Below are 18,223 nucleotides of genomic sequence, written 5' to 3' on the forward strand. Positions count from 1 at the left end.
GGTCTTTAAGGACTAGAAAAACGCTATACAAATGCAGGCCATTTACCATGTACCCATCAGGTAAAACATCGGCGATGTTTGCTTTGCCTTGTTGCCCATATTAGATTCTTGATGAATGTGTGTTGTTGTTATTGCAATACTGTTATTCAGCCTGGTTCAATGTGCCCCTTTTTAACTTTGAGCACCCGCCCCTTTAAACCTCTCTGCACGGCCCTGAAAGTACGAGTTGTCATCGAGCAGATACGGGAGCTGGAAGCATGCAAATATAATAATAACCACTGCAGCCAATAAGAGTGCCTGACGAGCCCAGTTGTGTAGGCTATTAAGACTCGACTGTACACTGTGTTCCTGTTTTCCTCCGAAACAAGTTCCGTTGGAGCAGTCTTTCAACGCCTCTCTCTGCCTCTCGCCTCTCTCGCAAGCAAAGTTGACCCACACAACAAAGTAAAGCTATTTTTCGGCTACGAACCCGCCGTATTAGTCAGAGGTCGCTTTACTACGGTTCGGAGCCGCGGACCTTCAGTAATAGTAATAAATAACACAGCAATAGTACATTTATGTAGTTGTAAAAAGCATGATAATATATTAAGTAATCCAAAGTATTCAGAATACGTTACTCACATTGAGTAACGTAAAGGAATACATTACAAAATACATTTTGGGGCATATATTCTGTAATAATAATAATAATAATAATAATAATACATTTTATTTGAGGGCACCTTTCAGAAACCCAAGGTCACCTTACAAAAACAATAAAAGGAACAGTAGTCATAAAATACATAAAATAAGTTAAAATTACAAAACAGAGCGTGACAACAGATAAAATCAGCATTAAAGCAAATAAGCCAGTTTAAACAGATGTGTTTTGAGCTGTGTCTTAAATACGGAGAGGGAGTCAATATTTCTTAGTGCAGGAGGAAGAGAGTTCCAGAGCCGAGGAGCAGAGCGACTGAAAGCTCTGTTCCCCATAGTAATAAGGTGTGAGGACGGAACAGGAAGATGAATAGCAGATGATGATCTGTAGTGGAATACATTTTAAAAGTAACCTTCCCAACCATGACCATGGACCTCTCGTCCTAGGTCAGCTGGCTTAGACTCATGCTTATCCCGTGTCTTTCATTTCTGTGTGATCATAGCAAAACAAGCGGCACCTTCCGAAAACAACGAAAAGAATGTAAAATCATATGATGTTTGTCAAATTTGACTAAGTATCCCCCCCTCCGCATTCCTACATTTGACTTTGAAAGTAACTTTTGCTTCCTGTTTGAAACAATGGGCGTGGATAGCCGCAGCAGCAGCAGCAATGAGCAAATCACAAGAAAGAAAACCAAATGAAGCGGACAGAGTTACATGTTTTGTTTATGTTTTCACGGACAATTATTATGACAAGTCAGTGCCACTCCATGTTTTCCGTGATACCCTGTCGTTTGGTGATAATATCTGCGTTCCTGCTGACCAGAGAAGCTGCTGACGGTATGTTGAAAGTTTTTTGTACACGCTTGGATCGGCTTGGGCTGAAATGAGATAAACTTGCATGTGTCACAACGGACGGGCAGGGAAACGTGAAAATGAAAAAAGTAACTGCTCATTACCAATGCGGGTCCTGGTGGTGGTGATGTAGAAACATCAAAATGATGGGATATCTGGTGGATTAAGAGTGTGTACAGATCATAGCTCTACAGTTTAAATATGTACAGTTCTATTTCTTTTTCATTTTCAGGACAGTTCATATAAACTAATAAATTCCCACTTATGCGTGATTCCCCCCCCCCCCCCCCCCCCCCCCCCCCCCCCACTTCACCCACAGTTTATAAAATAAAACAAAAAAGTATGGTTGAGTTTTGTTTTGTTTTTGTTTTTTGTGAGAGGATTTTTCACATGAGATAAGATTATAGCAATTCACTGGGTAGGAACAGAATTTAGATATAACTCGAAAGATCTTCATGGTGGGTGATGTTACAAAATTATGTCATTGTTACATTATCAGCTCAGTACACAGCCAGGGCCTGTTGGTTTTACCTTGAGTACACAAGGACGTGGGAAACTAGCAAAATGTTTTCATTTACCTTTCAGTAGTTTGTCTGTCAGCAAAGTCACACACAAAGAAGGCAATCATCTAGTCTCCTGGAGTTGCATAAATGAGAATTTTAAGATTCTTCTTTTTCAATCTGCTGTGAAAACTTAAGCAATAGTAAGGGTGTGTTTACTAAGTCAATAGCTGGAGCAAAGTATAATCCAGCTAGTCTACTTATTTTAGTAATATAGCCATGATTTTTGACTGCCTGTATTCAGATTACTTAATACCTAAGGTGTGCTTTATGTTAAACGTGATATACAGAAACAGATGCCAAGCTACAGCAGACTAAAACAAGACCTGAAGTCAAAACCTGTAAATTTTATGATTTGAAAGGCACCTAATATCATTTATATAGTTTCTGTAAATAGCACAAGTTTTGTTCATGTTTATTTCTTGTCAGGTCAGTGGACTGAATGTAAAAAAGAAATTTAGCACTAAAGACCGTCTTTAGTAGCACTTTTTTTCAATTTTGAAATAAAAACATTTAATACTACCTCATGTTCCCCTCAAAATCTGAAAAGCATTTCCATATTTTCAGTGTATGTTTGAATTATTGCATCCTTATCATGATAAAGTATGTGAGGTGAACATGGTTGGGGATGAAATAATTTCTGTTTTTCTAATGAGATCTTCAATGTAGCTTCAAAGTAGCTGTTAATATCAAATTTAGTATAATTAATTGAGGACCTTTTATTTTGCGTAAATTAATTTCCATGTTTTTTTCTATTAGGCCCATCTATGGCCACTAAATAATCATAGTAGGAATATTCATTCATCGGCAGTGTTGGGAAGGTTACTTTTAAAATGTATTCCATTACAGAATACAGAATACATGCCCAAAAATGTATTATGTAACGTATTCCGTTACGTTACTCAATGACAGTAACGTATTCTGAATACTTTGGAATACTTAATATATTATCATGCTTTTTACAACAACGTGAATGTACTATTGCTGTGTGATTTATTACTATTACTGAAGGTCCGCGACTCCGAACTGTAGTAAAGGGACCTCTGACTAATACGGCGGGGTCCCTGTCGGCTCGTAGCCGAAAAATAGCTTTACTTTGTTGTGTGGGTCAACTTTTCTTGCGAGAGACAGAGAGAGGCGTTGAAAGACTGCTCCAACGGAACTTATTGTTTTCGGAGGAAAACACGAACACGGTGTACAGTCGAGTCCTAATAGCTTACTTACAACTGGGCTCATCAGGCACTCTTCTTGGCTGCAGTGGTTATTATTATATTTACATGCTTCCAGCTCCCGTTTTTCCTCGATGACATAGTGTTACTCATTCAGACTAATCCAAAACAGCTGACTGGCACATCCAGGCACATGATCAGGGAGAGCTTGGTCTGCTTTTGCTTTGTTTTCTATTTCTATTCTCACTCAGGCACTTTTATTTAATTGTTGAAAGTCAAAATAATGATCAAGATAAACAGTCAATTAAGTGTGTTTTAAGTGTTTAAGTGTGAAAATCTTCTTGGATGCTCTTTTGTTTTTACTTTTTCATCTGTGATCTGATCTTTCATGTATTTTCCAGCTCTCCGGGTGATTGGTGGAAGTGTGACAGTGGAACAAGGAGGTACTGCTATCTTAACGTGCCATGTCATTGATACCAATGATGACCTGACACAGATTACCTGGCAGAGGAAGACGAGAGAAAAACCTCGCAATGACAATTTCCTAACTATCCTACCCAGAGATGGAGTGCAGTTTGTCAATGGACGTGATGATCGATTTAAATATATATCGGGAATTTTAACAACAAAAATGGAACTCTCCAGTTATCCAATGTTGCCCTGAAGGATGAAGGCAGCTACACGTGCATCTTCACAATGTTTCCCAGTGGAAATCAGAAGACTGAGATACCTCTAAACTTGCTTGGTATGAAAAAACACTTTATTTAAATTATTCTGGGTGTTTGTGTGTGAGACAGAGACAGAGTTACTTCGACCATCCTGTATGCATGTTTATTTATTTGTGTGCTGTGCCTCTCCTAGTGCCTCCTTTCACAAACATCAAGGACAACCTTCCCACTTTGGGCACTGCAGAGGTTTTATTTGCTACCTGCACGGCTGCTGGATCGAAGCCTCCTGCAGAGGTGAGGTGGCTCACTGGTGCTTTGGGAGACAAAGTGAGGACGACAACAAACTCCACCCAGTATGACAACGGTACGACTACCACTGTCAGCTCTCTGTTTGGTGTTCCTACGAGAGAGATTAATGGTCACCAGGTCCAGTGTTACATCAGTGGTGACTCCCTGACTACAGAAGAAACCCTGCCCTTCACCATACAGGTCTACTGTGAGTATCAGCTGCGGATGTAGTTTATTATTTGTCTTTTGTTGTGTCACTGTTGATTTTAGAATTTTAATTGTTTAACCAAGTTGTAGCATGTCTGCCACTATGAAACCCCCCCCCCCCCCACACACACACACACACATGTACCTTGCACACGCCGTTTCTTTATCACAGTATTTTAATTTACATTTTCTACACTGTTATTTGCTTTACAGCACTGTCCCCCAACTCTGTCTATGCTGTCTTCTCCCTGTCCGCTCAGCGTTTTCTCCCAATGCACCATTTTGCTGCTGTGTAGAAACAGGGGAGGTATAATTAGATATTGGCTGTCAACTGTTCCACTCTGGCACTGCAGCTATGTCCAGTCTTACTTTTTTTTCTTTCTTCATATGCGATTGTGACATCTCCCCTGCTCTCATGACTTTGTCTCCTGGTTGTGGCAGTCAATATTATGTCACAACAGATTAAGAAAGAATTTCTGAAAGATAAGTAGAGCAAAAGTCAAGACAAAATGAGGATATCTAGGTTGATACAAAGGCTATTGTTACGCCATTAGTGTTAAAGACTAAATAATACTTAATGTGGGTGTTTTGTTTTTTGGACTGTCAGATGAAAGACCAAATACCAAGTACCAAAATAATTGATCTTTACTGAGGACAATATACCTCAATTTGGAGTTTTTGGCTACCTTGAGTGAGCTTAGTTTACCTGAACTGAGGCATCGAAAAAAGTCAAAACTTAACACTCATTTTGTCAGAGACATGCTGACTGTCAGTAGCTACAGTTAATGGACTGAGCTGTGCCAGAAATCCAAGGTAATGCCGGTGATGACATAGAGGAATGCTCTCTCAGCAGACCTTCATCCCTCAATACCAATCCATGACCATTTCAGTGACACAGCACTGTCCTGCAGTGTTACCAACCTTCAGTTTTTTTAGTTGAAGGTGTTTGTAATCGAGTCAGTGACATATTTATATCACTATGAAGGGATCACTCCTTGATCTAAATGACAAGTAACCAAGATTTATGGATTTGCGTGCCATAATAGGATTCAAACATATGTGAAATCATTAATATTTCCTTAGTTCAGGATTAACACACTTTTCTCTATATCTTCTGCAGTCTCACCCACAGAAGTGAACATTAGAGTGATTTCAGAGGACTCGTTTGAGTGTGTGACAGAAGCCAACCCAAATGCAATATTTAACTGGAGCAGGTAAAGTCATTTGAATAATTACTGTGTGTGTGTGTGTGTGTGTGTGTGTGTGTGTGTGTGTGTGTGTGTGTGTGTGTGTGTGTGTATGGTGAGTGGCAGGTCAGGCAGGACCCAAACACAAAGGGATGAAGTGGAAGAGGCAGCTCAAAACTAAACGGTACAGGCCAGGAGGAAACCAGGACTCTAGGAACTAGAAAACAGAGCAGAAACACAGCAAATGGGAACAAATCGACGAGCAAAGATGGGCAGTAACGCATTACTGTAATCTGATTACTTTTTTCAGGTAACGAGTAAAGTAAGGGATTACTATTGCAAAAACGGTAATTAGAGTACCGTTACTTTCCCGTAGGAACGCTGCGTTACTGCGTTACTAAAACCGTGATTTTTTGCGAGAATGTCTCACGACAGTGACGTAAGCGAGTGCGCCGTTAGTGACAACAGCTGTGTGCACAATGGATCACATATCGATTGTGGGAGAGAGTATGAGTGTGCAGCGTTTAAAGCGTGGACTTTGAGTTTGATTCCATAAAAAGTGACAAAAACATTAGCGTCCATCGTGCGTGGGAAGAAAACTTTTTACAGCGAAAAAAACCCCTAAACTTCTAAGCAAGCACCGAGTGCGCAACGATGTAATGGGAAACTCACAGAGAAACTCGCGGATTCTTCAACTGACCGTGGCACACCTGCACCAGGGTAAACCTCCGCCTACCCCCAGTCCTGCTTTACAGGTGAAAATAGAGCAACAGGACCGCTGAGTCTTTGACTTTATTTATGTTCTGCTGTGTTTTACTTGCATCTATTTGAAAGAGTGAGTGTAAACACAAAAAATATTTTATTTTATGTGCTGGAATGTGCAGAAAATAGGTTTAAATGTTAAACTAATTTATTCAACTCAGAGAATGTTGCATATAATTAAATTTTTGCTTGATGCATAAAGTTAAAAGATTAAAACTGATAAAACAAGTTAAAAAAAGAGACTTTTCCATTTGATTACATTTTGTATGATGGATTATGTAGAAAAAGTAGAATTGGGCTGAAAGATCTATCGCTTTATCACCTACTCAGGTTGTAAATCGTGTTTTTAAAAAGTAACTAAGTAACTAAGTAACTAAGTAATTAATTACTTTTGAAAATAAGTAATCAGTAAAGTAACGGGATTACTTTTTTGGGGAAGTAATCAGTAATTAGTTACTGATTACTTTTTTCAAGTAACTTGACCAACACTGTCGACGAGGAACACACATTACGCATGACGAGAGGATGGGCAACAGGTCATACATAACGAGCGATCGTGGCTCAGGAGTTGGCAGTTCGCCTTGTAATTGGAAGGTTGCCGGTTTGAGCCCTGGCTTGAACAATGTCGGTCATTGTGTCCTTGGGCAAAACACTTCACCCGTTGCCTACTGGTGGTGGTCCGGCAGCCTCGCCTCTGTCAGTGCGCCCCGGGATGGCTGTGGCTACAATGCTTGCCATCATGTGTGAATGTGTGTATGAATGGGTGAATGACTGGATGTGTAAAGCGCTTTGGGGGTCCTTACGGACTAGCGCTATACAAATTAAGGCCATTTACCATAACACAGCTGTACTAAAGAAGGAAATAGGAAATAGGAAAAAGGACTGTAAAAACTAAAACAGGAAGTAGGATAACACAGAGACTATGTCACAAAGGCTTGGCAGAGGAACCAGGGAGAAACAAGCATGGGGACATGACTGACTGGAAAGACAGAAATGGAACAGAAAACACTGAGACAAGAGAAAAACAAATGTGAAGATGAGACTGACTAAACACAGGAGAAGACAATGAGGAAGAAAAACTCAAAAATCACACAAAACGGAAGACTAAGAGAAACATACTTAATAGATGACATACAAATAACCACAAACCTAAGAATCACATAAACTGTACAAAAACTGGTCACGTGTAAGTTATTCTCAAGTGAAATGCAAACTGCTTCTAATGCAGCTGTGTAAGATTATTTCCATAAATGCAGCAACTGTCAAATTTGATGTAGCCTACTCCCATGGAAAAGATCACAAAGTAAATTAAATAAAAATTCTGTTAAAGCTGGGCAAAGTTGGATACTATTCCATTAGATACTTGTGGTGACTCCATAGTGTAGTAGTTTACACATTCGTACGTGAAATCTCACTGGTTTGAGACCAGGAGGACACCTCTGCAAGCTCAAATATTCAGAGTCATCCACTGTCGCGACTGCTTGTGAAAAGGGAAACACTGAAAGAAGTATTACATAATTGTGTTTGTGAAGTTTTTTTTTCACCTGAATAGACTTGATGCCATAAGTTTTGTTGTTGGTGGTGGGTTTTTTTTCCTTTCACTGACAGTGAGCTCTTTCCAGGAGATAAATGTGCAAACACATTTGAATTTTAGTTGAAGAAGCTCAGAGAATTCTAGTCTTCAGCATAAACTATAGGAATCCCAAAGGCATGGCTGTTAATGTGTGGATGGTCCGAACTGAGTGAATATTTTTTTGTAAAGTTACACAAAAAAAAAGCGGAGGCCAAAAATCCAGAAAGCTTCAACAACAAGAAAATCCAATGATTGAGAATGAACATTGTGTTGAAAGTCAAGCTAGCAACCCAACCAAGAGTACAACTCCCCTTGCTCACTAGTCCCATGACAGGCCTACCTGTATCACTCAAACTCATCAGCTGTAGTTGGTTAACTAACATTTATTGACAACCTCTGACAACATGCAAAAAAGAAGTACAACAAAATGTCCACAACCTAGACTATAAAACAAGCCTATAATTGAAGACTGCTACTACTAATCAGTAGTGGTTTAAAAGCAAAAATAAAAATAGTGGTGCAACCCTCCTTTTGATGATATCCAGTTAAACATATCTGATCATCTTTTCTACTCAAGTCAATGTGCAGTGACAGGATAGGAAAACTGCATTCAAAAAGCCACATAAAATGATCTGCTGTAGCCTATTGCAATTGCTGTGCAATAGTCAAGAGACATTGTGACTTGACTGAAAAAAATGTTGCAAATAAAAAGAAAAGTGTTTTGTCATTGGAACTCTGGAGGATTGCACAGGCCGTTTTAGATCAGCAGACAGAAGCTGAAAGACTGTTGACACATAGTTTCACTTATCATTGTCCACTTATCTAGTTCAGGGTCATGCATGTGGGGGCTGGGGCCTGTCCTAGTTGCTATAATGGTAAGAGGCGTGTCACCAGCTTACTAAAACAAAGAATCAGTCTTTGCGCTGGGGGAGGAAGCCGGAGTAGCTGGTGAACCCGTGAACTCGTGCAAATATGAAAATAACAAACAAACTCCCCATAGAAAGGCTGGACAGAGATATTTAAAAAAAAATAGAAACTAAATAATGAATCATCTGGTCACGTGGTGTACTCAAAATCCAAATTAAGTGATTTTTAACTGCCTGTGCCAGAAACTAATATTAAAAAAAGGTTTTTGTGCTTTTGTTTAATATTACTTTTGGCTTATTTAGTGCTTTTCTGTTATCATTTTGCTTTCAGTTGTATTGTGTTAAGTCTTGTATATGTCAGGGCTCTAGACTAACATTCTTCTTAGGTGCACCAGCACAAAAGTTAGGTGCACCCAAGTCTTTCTACCGCATCGCTTAACACTGCAGTTTTAAATGTTCACTTTTTTTTATACTTTTTTTTTTGGTATATGTAGGTTTTTATTTAACCTTTGTATTATTTATTTATTTGTATTATTTACTTACTGTTTTATTTTGATACTCATTTTTTCTGAGGTTTGTGTTCCTTCACTGTGTTTGTGTCTGTTGCGTCCATCTGTGTTTAGTCTTTCTACCTACCAGGGCTGGACTGGTAATCTGGCATACCAGGCATTTTCCCAGTGCCAGGACACTTCTGGGCCGATGGGTCAATATCATTTTTTTTCTTTGTCGTCAATATTATTTTATAGCCTACAGGCTGGCTGGTGGTCCACTGCCACTAGCCCTACAAGCACTGACTGCCACTCATTTATTCTTTTTCATTACTGACACTGGATTGCCTGATCAAATCTCTTAACAAGACTGGCCGGTCTCCTACCATCCACCTTGTAGAACAGAAGTTTACTGTGTAAGAAACCTTTGATAAAGATGGACAACCAAAAGTGAAAAGGTGGAGCTTTAAATGCTATGACAGAAAAAGAAAAAAGAAACTAGAAATTAAAATGTATCAAATTAACTAAAATGTTAGCTGCTGCACCATCAATCCTATTACAAGCAGTGACTATTATAAAGCCTTGTTGCTAGCACTGTCCATGGAGAAATGCATGACAAGGGACAGTAGTCCCAAAAATGGAGGGAGAAAGAAAGAGAGGAAGATGTAATTATGGTGGTAAGAAAACAGTTGGAGGAAATTAATTAGGAAGTTAAAAATTTAAGTAAACCCATCACCATGAGACACTACTAATAGCTAAATACACATGTATACATGAGTAAAATAAATTATTTTTTCCTTTTTGTTGTGTTTCAGTATTTGGATCTTTATTCTGCAATCAGTAATGGCTGTATGAAGTTTCATGAAGCATTAAAGCTTTTCATCCACTTGGTAAACTCATGGGCCAAAGCTGCATTGTGCTTCACTTGCTCTACTGTGCCAACAAGTGGACAATAAATGTAAAACAGAGTGAATATAATAAGATGGTGTTGATTTGAGTAAATGAATGATCTTTCTTGTGCCCAAACATGAATTCTAAGCTTAATAATATGGTGTTTATTTTTATGATATAATGGTGGGATCAAAAGGGAAAATGGAAACAATTGGGAGAGGGTTGTGATGTGAATGTGCCTGGCTGCCTCTACCTTCTCGGATCTTGTTTTTCAGGGAGTCATGTAATTAGGTAAAAATTAAATAATGTAATGTTTTGGTGTGAGCAAGGAAAGTGCAACACAAAAAGCTAATGACTAAAATTAATTTGCATTTTTGCAAAACTCACATTTTTTTTCCTTCTCTGTACATTTCATGTAGAGTCTTGTTCGTGTTTTTTCCAGATCTGGACAGTCTTTGTCACAGCCTGGTGTCAAAGTAGACGGTGCAAAGCTACAACTGCTGAGTCTGACCTCTGATCTAAATGGCCTCTATCAGTGTGAAGCATCTAACGCATATGGACGTAAACATGGTCAGCTCTATGTGCGTGTTGCAGCAGGTGAGGTCAGCTTGGATTTAGCTATGCAGTTTGTCCAAATCTTTCTGGATTTGTTTCTGAGTATTTATTTGAGCTTTTGCTGGTGTTGCTTCATTCTGATCTTGTTCTGAACACCAACTAGCTTGAAGAGATTGGCTTAAAGTATAAACAGCATGAAACAGAACAGAAAACAGGTCCGCGGCTCCGAACCGTAGTAAACGGACCTCTGGCTAATACGTCGGGTTCCGTGTCGGGCTCATAGCCGAAAACTTTACTTTGTTGTCTGGGTCAACTTTGCCAGTGAGAGACATTGAAAGGCTGCTCCAATAGAAGAAAGAAGGAGAAAAACATGAACACAGTGTACATTCGAGTCTGAATAGCTTACTTACAACTGGGCTACACTGACCATGAGGTTACATTCTTTAGGGATATGCCTGTAACACTCTGCCTATTGCCTTCATATTAAATAATTTTTTGAACAATATTTTTTTAAATATTTCTTTGCGTCATTATGCGGGCCGAAGGTAGAGTTGACATGGGCCGCGAGATTGAGACCCAGGCATTAGAGCCTCTTAATGCGTGTTTTGTTTGGGTTTCCACTGGCATGGAATTACCAAAAATAGAGAGGGGACAGCCTAACATATGAAACAGGAAAAGACCTCCGTGTAATCCCTTTATGTCAACAAAGTAACTGTATTCGGAATACTACCTTTTTAAACGGTAACTGTAACAGAATACAGTTACCCATATTTTGTATTTTAAATACGTAACGCCGGTACATGTATTCTGTTACTCCCAAAAACTGCCAGCTTGCTTCTTTCACGGTCATATTAAGTTTGTATTTTATTTTTGTGCCTCACCTGCCAGCAGATGGAAGTTTTTAAATATGTTGAGTCCAGGTGTAGAATGATTTTGGAATATAGCCAAGCCACCTGAGGTGTCCTATTGCCATTTAGAAGACTTGCAATACTGTCTGAGTCATCTAAATGTGAAATATAAAACTAAAAGCCATGAAGGGGAAAGAGAACAACATTAGTCTAATTATATTCTTCCTTCTTGTGTCCCTGTAGGAGCATGTTCTGCTGCTTGGGCCTTATTTGGTATTTTGCTTACTCTGAATGTGATTGGGGTTGCAGCATGGTGCTTCTTTAAATCTGGATGTTTTCAAAGGTACTCGGAACAGCAACACTTCATACACTTAATATGTAGTTCTCCTGATATTAAACCATATACACATAATGTTCAAATAGGTCTAAAGGTTTTTGATCATTTGAAATAAACAATCAACTGCAATAGAGAGAAAGACTGTCAGCTTTAATTGTAAGTAACAGTATGTGTGAAATGTTATACATATATACAGGGCGGGCCATTTATATGGATACACCGTAATAAAATGGGAATGGTTGGTGATATTAAAGTCCTGTTTGTGGCACATTAGTATATGTGAGGGGGCAAACTCCTCAAGATGGGTGCTGACCATGGTGGCCATTTAGAAGTCGGCCATCTTGGATACAACTTTTGTTTTTTCAATAGGAAGAGGGCCATGTGACACATCAAACTTATTGGTAATGTCACAAGAAAAACGATGGTGTGCTTGGTTTCAACGTAACTTTATTCTGTCATGAGTTATTTACAAGTTTCTCTTTGTTCACAGCCATTGACATGTCGAAGAGTTTAACACATGAGGAGCGGATCGAAATTGTGTTGATATATCTGGTGAACGCAGTAACCGGGTCATTGCAGCAGATTTCAATCCAAGACACCCTATGAGACCACCCATGTCCCATGCTACAGTCAGCAAATTGCTTGCTAAGTTTCATGAAACTGGTTCAGTGTTGGATTTGCCAAAATGTGGACGCAAGAAAACTGTCACTAATGAAGAAACATCAGTGGCTGTCCTAGCTTCATTCAGCAAGAGCCCACAGTGTAGCACTCGCCGCATGTCACTGGAGAGTGGCATTAGTCGAACATCCCTTCGGCGGATATTAGCTACTCACAAATGGCACCCTTACAAACTCCAGCTACTGCAGCATCTCAACGAGGATGGCCCAGATCGGCGCACAGAATTTGCAGAATGGGCAAAACAAAAATTGGTACAGGACCCTCAGTTCAGTGATGAGGCAAACTTTTATGTGAATGGTGAAGTTAACAAACAAAACCACCGCTATTGGTCTGACACTATCCCACATTGGATGGATCCCTCCAAGACTGTTGGAACAACAAAAGTGATGGTTTGGTGTGGTATATGGTCTATGACTTTGGCATTGTACTTCTGTCATGTAATCTTTAGATAAACAATATTTCAACCCAGACATTATACAACTTTGTTTATTATAACACAGCAAAAAAAATTAAATTACTGCAATTCAGCAAGTAATAATTAATATTAATCGAATTTAAAAAGAAAAAAAAGACATATCACACTTGATTTGGGACAGTGACATTGTAGACCCTCTGCTGAATTGCTCTCCATCCTCTAAAAGAAACAAAATAACAAATATGTTAACTTCTTCCTTATTCCTTGCATTCATTATCTTGTTTGCCATCTATTGACTGTGTCAAGTGCCATACACATTATGAATAAATTTGTTTCCATTTTTATCACTTAACTTGGCCTTCCACTTTGAGATGTAGATTGGTATAATGAGCCCATAATATGTGCTTCAGCTTCTGCCTGAAGTGTTTGCTCAGTTGACATCTCCATCAGTGATTAATAAATTCCCTCAAGAAGCGTGCATAATCTTCTCCCAGAAACATTTTGTTGAACATTATTCATGAGCACTAGAAATGTTGCAATAATGAAAACATGTTCTTCAAGGTGACGCAATATAAACTCCAAATTATTTCTACCATTTGCAGTTTGAACAGCTGTCGGAAAACAGTTGTCAAGCTCTACAAAGTACTGAAACAGTTCAGCTGATGCCATTTTATAAAGGAAACTCAGAAAAAAACTTCATCTCTAAACATGAGGTTCATACATTCTATATATTCAAGTTTCATTCTAGGTATTCAAGTTTCATTCTTTATATGCTATGCTATAAATTAAATAGGTAAAATGTACGGAGAGGATTCCAAGTGTCGCTTATGAGGAAAAGCTCATAATCTGAAAAGAACAACATCCTCTTTAAGACACTGAGAATTTAATCTCATGTACTACTGATGTTTATTTTTGATTTAACATGACTTATAAATATAGATTCATTTCAGCCAAATACAGTAAGGATGATTGGACAGTGTCTGACAGTATATATGGACAATGATCCAACACACAGTACAAAAAAACCCAGGAGTTTTTGAAGGTAGAGCAGGATTCTGCATTGACCGACTCTGACTCTTCTATTACTGTGATTTTCAGCATTTCAGTCAATTTCCTCAGAACAATTTGCCTTTTATGTTCAGATCGCCTGTAGGGCGTAAACGCACCATCACGCCAGGCTGTTTCAAAATTATGTTCGATGAGCGACGTTTGGCTGGACAGGGGGGAGAACATGTCTGCAAAGCGCTGTTGCAACTTGGCAACATCTGCTCTCAGGGCCTGTGTGAGATGGTTATCACAATGGAGGGAGGCAGGAATGATGGAATTTGGCACCTCCGACCCCAACTCATCTCTTTCCTTCACCAGGCTCACCGGAGAAGCGGGGCTTATATTCTAACAACAACGGCACTATAGGATACCTGTGAATATCACCATGAGCACACTTCACCTCCACCCACTCTGCCTGCAGCAATGCCTCGGGGTGAACCAAGCTTTGGTACACGAGGGTCTGCGTACAGCCCGTGTCCACCAAAGCATGGCATATAGTAGTTCAATCGCCACCACACTGTGGCCATCCCCTTGGCATGGCTCAGGAGCCTTCTGGATTTCCTTCTTGTAAGGTGAACCCATGCACACAATGGCTGTGTTCACAGTTCTCAGTGTTTATTGTAATGTTAAACACACAATGCCATAGTCCCCACTCAGGGCTGGTCTCAGCTCACACACCCGCGCGCGTCTCTTGCTTCACTATAAAAGGAAAAGAGACTGTCATCAGTTCAGTCACCACCACCTGTGGCCTCACCTTCCTCCTGTCACCGCCCCTTTGAGCTCACTGCACACTCCTTCCCTTGCAGCTGAGCCAGGGACCACACCTCCGCCACACTGCTGCTCTCGAGATACAATTGCAAATTCATTACTTCCCTGTTTAGACTGCCTGCACTGTAAATAAATGCACTGAACTGTCGATTTGTGAGTCTGCATTTTGAGTCCTTCCGACCACCCACCATGACAGTAACGGGACTCAAACATTCCAGGAAGATCAACTTTATTTTCATTGATTCACAGAATATCTTCCCAAAAGTCTTGGGGATCATCAAGATGTTTTCTGGCAAATGTGAGACCAGCCATTGTGTTCCCTTTGCTCAGCAGTCAGTGGTTTTCTCCTTGAACTCTTCCAAGAATGCAATTTTTGCCCAAAAGAGCCTGTCTGAGTTTTTTATGCATGCACTAATTTTATGCATAGTTTCTTTGGTTAATGTGAGCGAGATTCTGAAAAGTATTTGGGTGAGTTCAGGATGTACAGCATGATAGTTCTTAAATAAAATGTTTGAGGGTAAAATATTGTGATTTCAAGTTCAGCTATTGTTATGTGGTTGTTTTTATCTTTTTTATAACCCGAACCTTCATTTAACAGGTAACAGGTTAAAAAGGCACCAGCTGCACAACGCTTGAAGGTTGACGCCGAAGAGAACAACAACAATTCTTCCCAGAGATACGATAACAAGAATGAACTGACTGTCTTGCCCTATTCCTCAAGGCCACCTGCGTAGGCTGCGAACTGTTGATCTACGCCTAATAGGTGAAAGGACACTCTCTCAGGCTGAACACAGGATACACATCCCCACACACATACACTGATACTGATACGCCCTCACCGCCACTCTCCCCCACTCTCCCCCGCCCAAATCCAATGCCTCCCATGCTTTCCTCCCATCCGATGTGAACAGTGGGCCAGACGGAGGCGCAACCGTGAGATTGCAGCGTCCCAGATGCAGTGTTGCTTGTCTGTGATTTACTGTGTTAAGGTGTCGTGATGTCTGTGTTTTCTTTATGTGCTATGGAGTTTTTCTTTTTCTCCTCATACTGACTCCCTTTTGGGGACCAGTATTAGCAGAATTTCTTTTTTTCTCCTAGATTGCCCTTCCGTGTTACACATTTCATTATTTTTCCTTTTTTCTACCTGACCTGTCTCCCCAATGTGATGTTTGTGTATTGTATGTACGGTTGGCACGGTCTGTCATCTCAGTTGTGGGCAACTGCAACCGACAAATAAAAGCACTTCTCAATCCCAGTCAATCTCAAAAAATGCCAGACTATGATGGTTTTGACTGTTTTTCAAACAAATTACAGTTAATGCAAACAAAAGTTGAAACTGTATGAAGACAGGAGCAGAAGATGTTGTGGACCTTAAAACGTGGCACGTGTAACTGCTGTTTTTAGTCTCTGGAAACGAGTTTCAATTGCTGAAGTGTGTTTTCTAAGAAAAAAAAAGACGAATAAAAAAAGTGAGCAAATAATTAAAAATGTAAGTAAAACTAAGACTTGTGTGTATTGCAATTATGAATAGTTATGGTAATTAAGCTACAATTTTCACTCTACTCTTGCTAAATTTCCTGGAACACCCACACGTGTTGAGTAATGTTTATAAAAAAATAACAAATCTGTTAAAAACACGTGGACCAAAAAAGTATAACCCATAATGGTCAGTTCACAGAATTCTCAGTTAAACTGGAGCACATGCAGGAGCAGTACACTGGCTTGTGTGCTAAACCTGCCTTCTGTTTTACAGAGCCCATAAAAGCCAAGGAAAAGTGTTCTGCATTTGAAGAAAGTCATGTTTTCAGTGATCCAAGAAGGTAAAAAAAGGAATTCTATTTGTGCTTTCATTTCTCACTCTTTATCCAGGCCACTCACTCATTCTAGTTCTTCATGTGCAATACAAAGGCTGTTGAGACAGCCACCCTCCTCTCAGTTTTTACTTATGTTGTCTATGGCCATAGCTGGGAGGTTCATCAGTTATGTTTGTATATTAACAAAAAAAACAAACAAAAACGAACCTCTCAATACTACTACCTACTTTTCCTAATAGTTTTTCCTTGACTTTGCAGAAGATCTAATTACACTTCCAGCTGACTCCTTAACAATGTCACCATGTCTGCTTTTCCAAATTTACAAAGATGGACTACAGCTTGTGACTACTACTTAACAGCAGTACATTCTTACAGTACTGTATCGCCCAGGTCAAGAGCATTATGACAAAAACTGAAAGTGAAAATAAAATGTGTGTTGTTCTTCCCTTGTTTTTTCCCCCTCTTCTGTTAACACTTTTTTGGCTGCAACTCACGGAATGAAATGAAAAACATGATTTGCCACAGTTGCTATTTAGCATTGAAGGGTCTTTCTTAGAGATTTCAGATGGCTTTTGCTATGGCTGTTACACATGTACTTCTGAGTTAGGAACCTTTACATTTGACTACTAAGCTGTACCCCTAGCATATCTAAGGCATGCACCAGGCCAGTCTTTCTCTCCTCTTTTGCTTGAACCATTTGTAACAAAATTGGGCACTGTCTGTCTGTGATGTTTGTTTTGTTTTAAACGGTTGGGAGAGAGCTCCATGCCTGCTGCTTTTACAAGATTATCGGTGAAACAGCCTTGGGAGCTGCTTGTAAGTCTGTTTAGTCTGATGATGGTATAACATTGTTTTTGGGATCAACTTTCCCTCTGAATTAAAGACAAAGTGAGATAGTGAGAAAGATTAAAAAGAAAGTAGATAGGAGTACTGGGTGTACTGTTAGGTGTCCAGCAAAGAACAAGGTGGCAAAGGAAAAGGTTTTTTCTGATAAAGCTGAGGAGCTATAGCATAAATATTTGGAAAATAATAAGTTTTCTTCTTAACCCTAGAAGCTAGGTTAAGAAGAGAGGTGATGATCAGTGAGCAGCAGCAAAGAAAATGAGCACAGGAGGTATAGAGAAGGGGCTGTTGTTTATGGTAGAATAAGCACAGTTGGAACAAGGAATAAAATCTTTGTTCTGTCTTTTTTCCACCCACCCGATTCATTAGCATTCTGACTTTTATGATTGAGCAGTGTGATGTTGGGGTGTAGCGGGCAACATATTTGCAATCCGAAATTTTTTGCTTTCAAAACAACGTTTTATAGTTGTTTAACACACACGCACACACACACAAAGCGCAATTGTAAAACAGTTTAAGTAGCGAATATCCTGATCTTACTTTTTCTAAACTCCATGCAACTCCTCCTCTCCCCCACCCCCACCGTACGGTCCTGTTTCTACCTGATGAGAGAGTTTTTCAAACGCAACAAGTTCTGATAATCCTATGATGTACATATTATATTGTTCTTCTTTTTTCACCCTTTTTTGTCCTAAACTTAAGTAGAAGTATCCTTCGCCATCTGGATGCCAGACACGACTCAGTACTGGAGCCTGGAGGGCTGTTTTT

General features: G+C 39.6%; 1 pseudogene across 1 annotated transcript; it reads left to right on the forward strand.

Annotated features, from left to right (window-relative positions):
* The first annotated feature begins 1,306 nt into the window (after positions 1-1,306).
* Positions 1,307-16,262, forward strand: LOC143412320 (poliovirus receptor homolog; annotated as a pseudogene). Its single transcript, XR_013093477.1, has 7 exons — positions 1,307-1,476; positions 3,622-3,965; positions 4,082-4,384; positions 5,504-5,597; positions 10,593-10,747; positions 11,797-11,896; positions 12,381-16,262. The product of XR_013093477.1 is annotated as a poliovirus receptor homolog (transcript).
* Positions 16,263-18,223: the final 1,961 nt, after the last annotated feature.

This window comes from Maylandia zebra, linkage group LG16 (genome assembly GCF_041146795.1).
Source record: "Maylandia zebra isolate NMK-2024a linkage group LG16, Mzebra_GT3a, whole genome shotgun sequence".
Taxonomy (NCBI): Eukaryota; Metazoa; Chordata; class Actinopteri; order Cichliformes; family Cichlidae; genus Maylandia; species Maylandia zebra.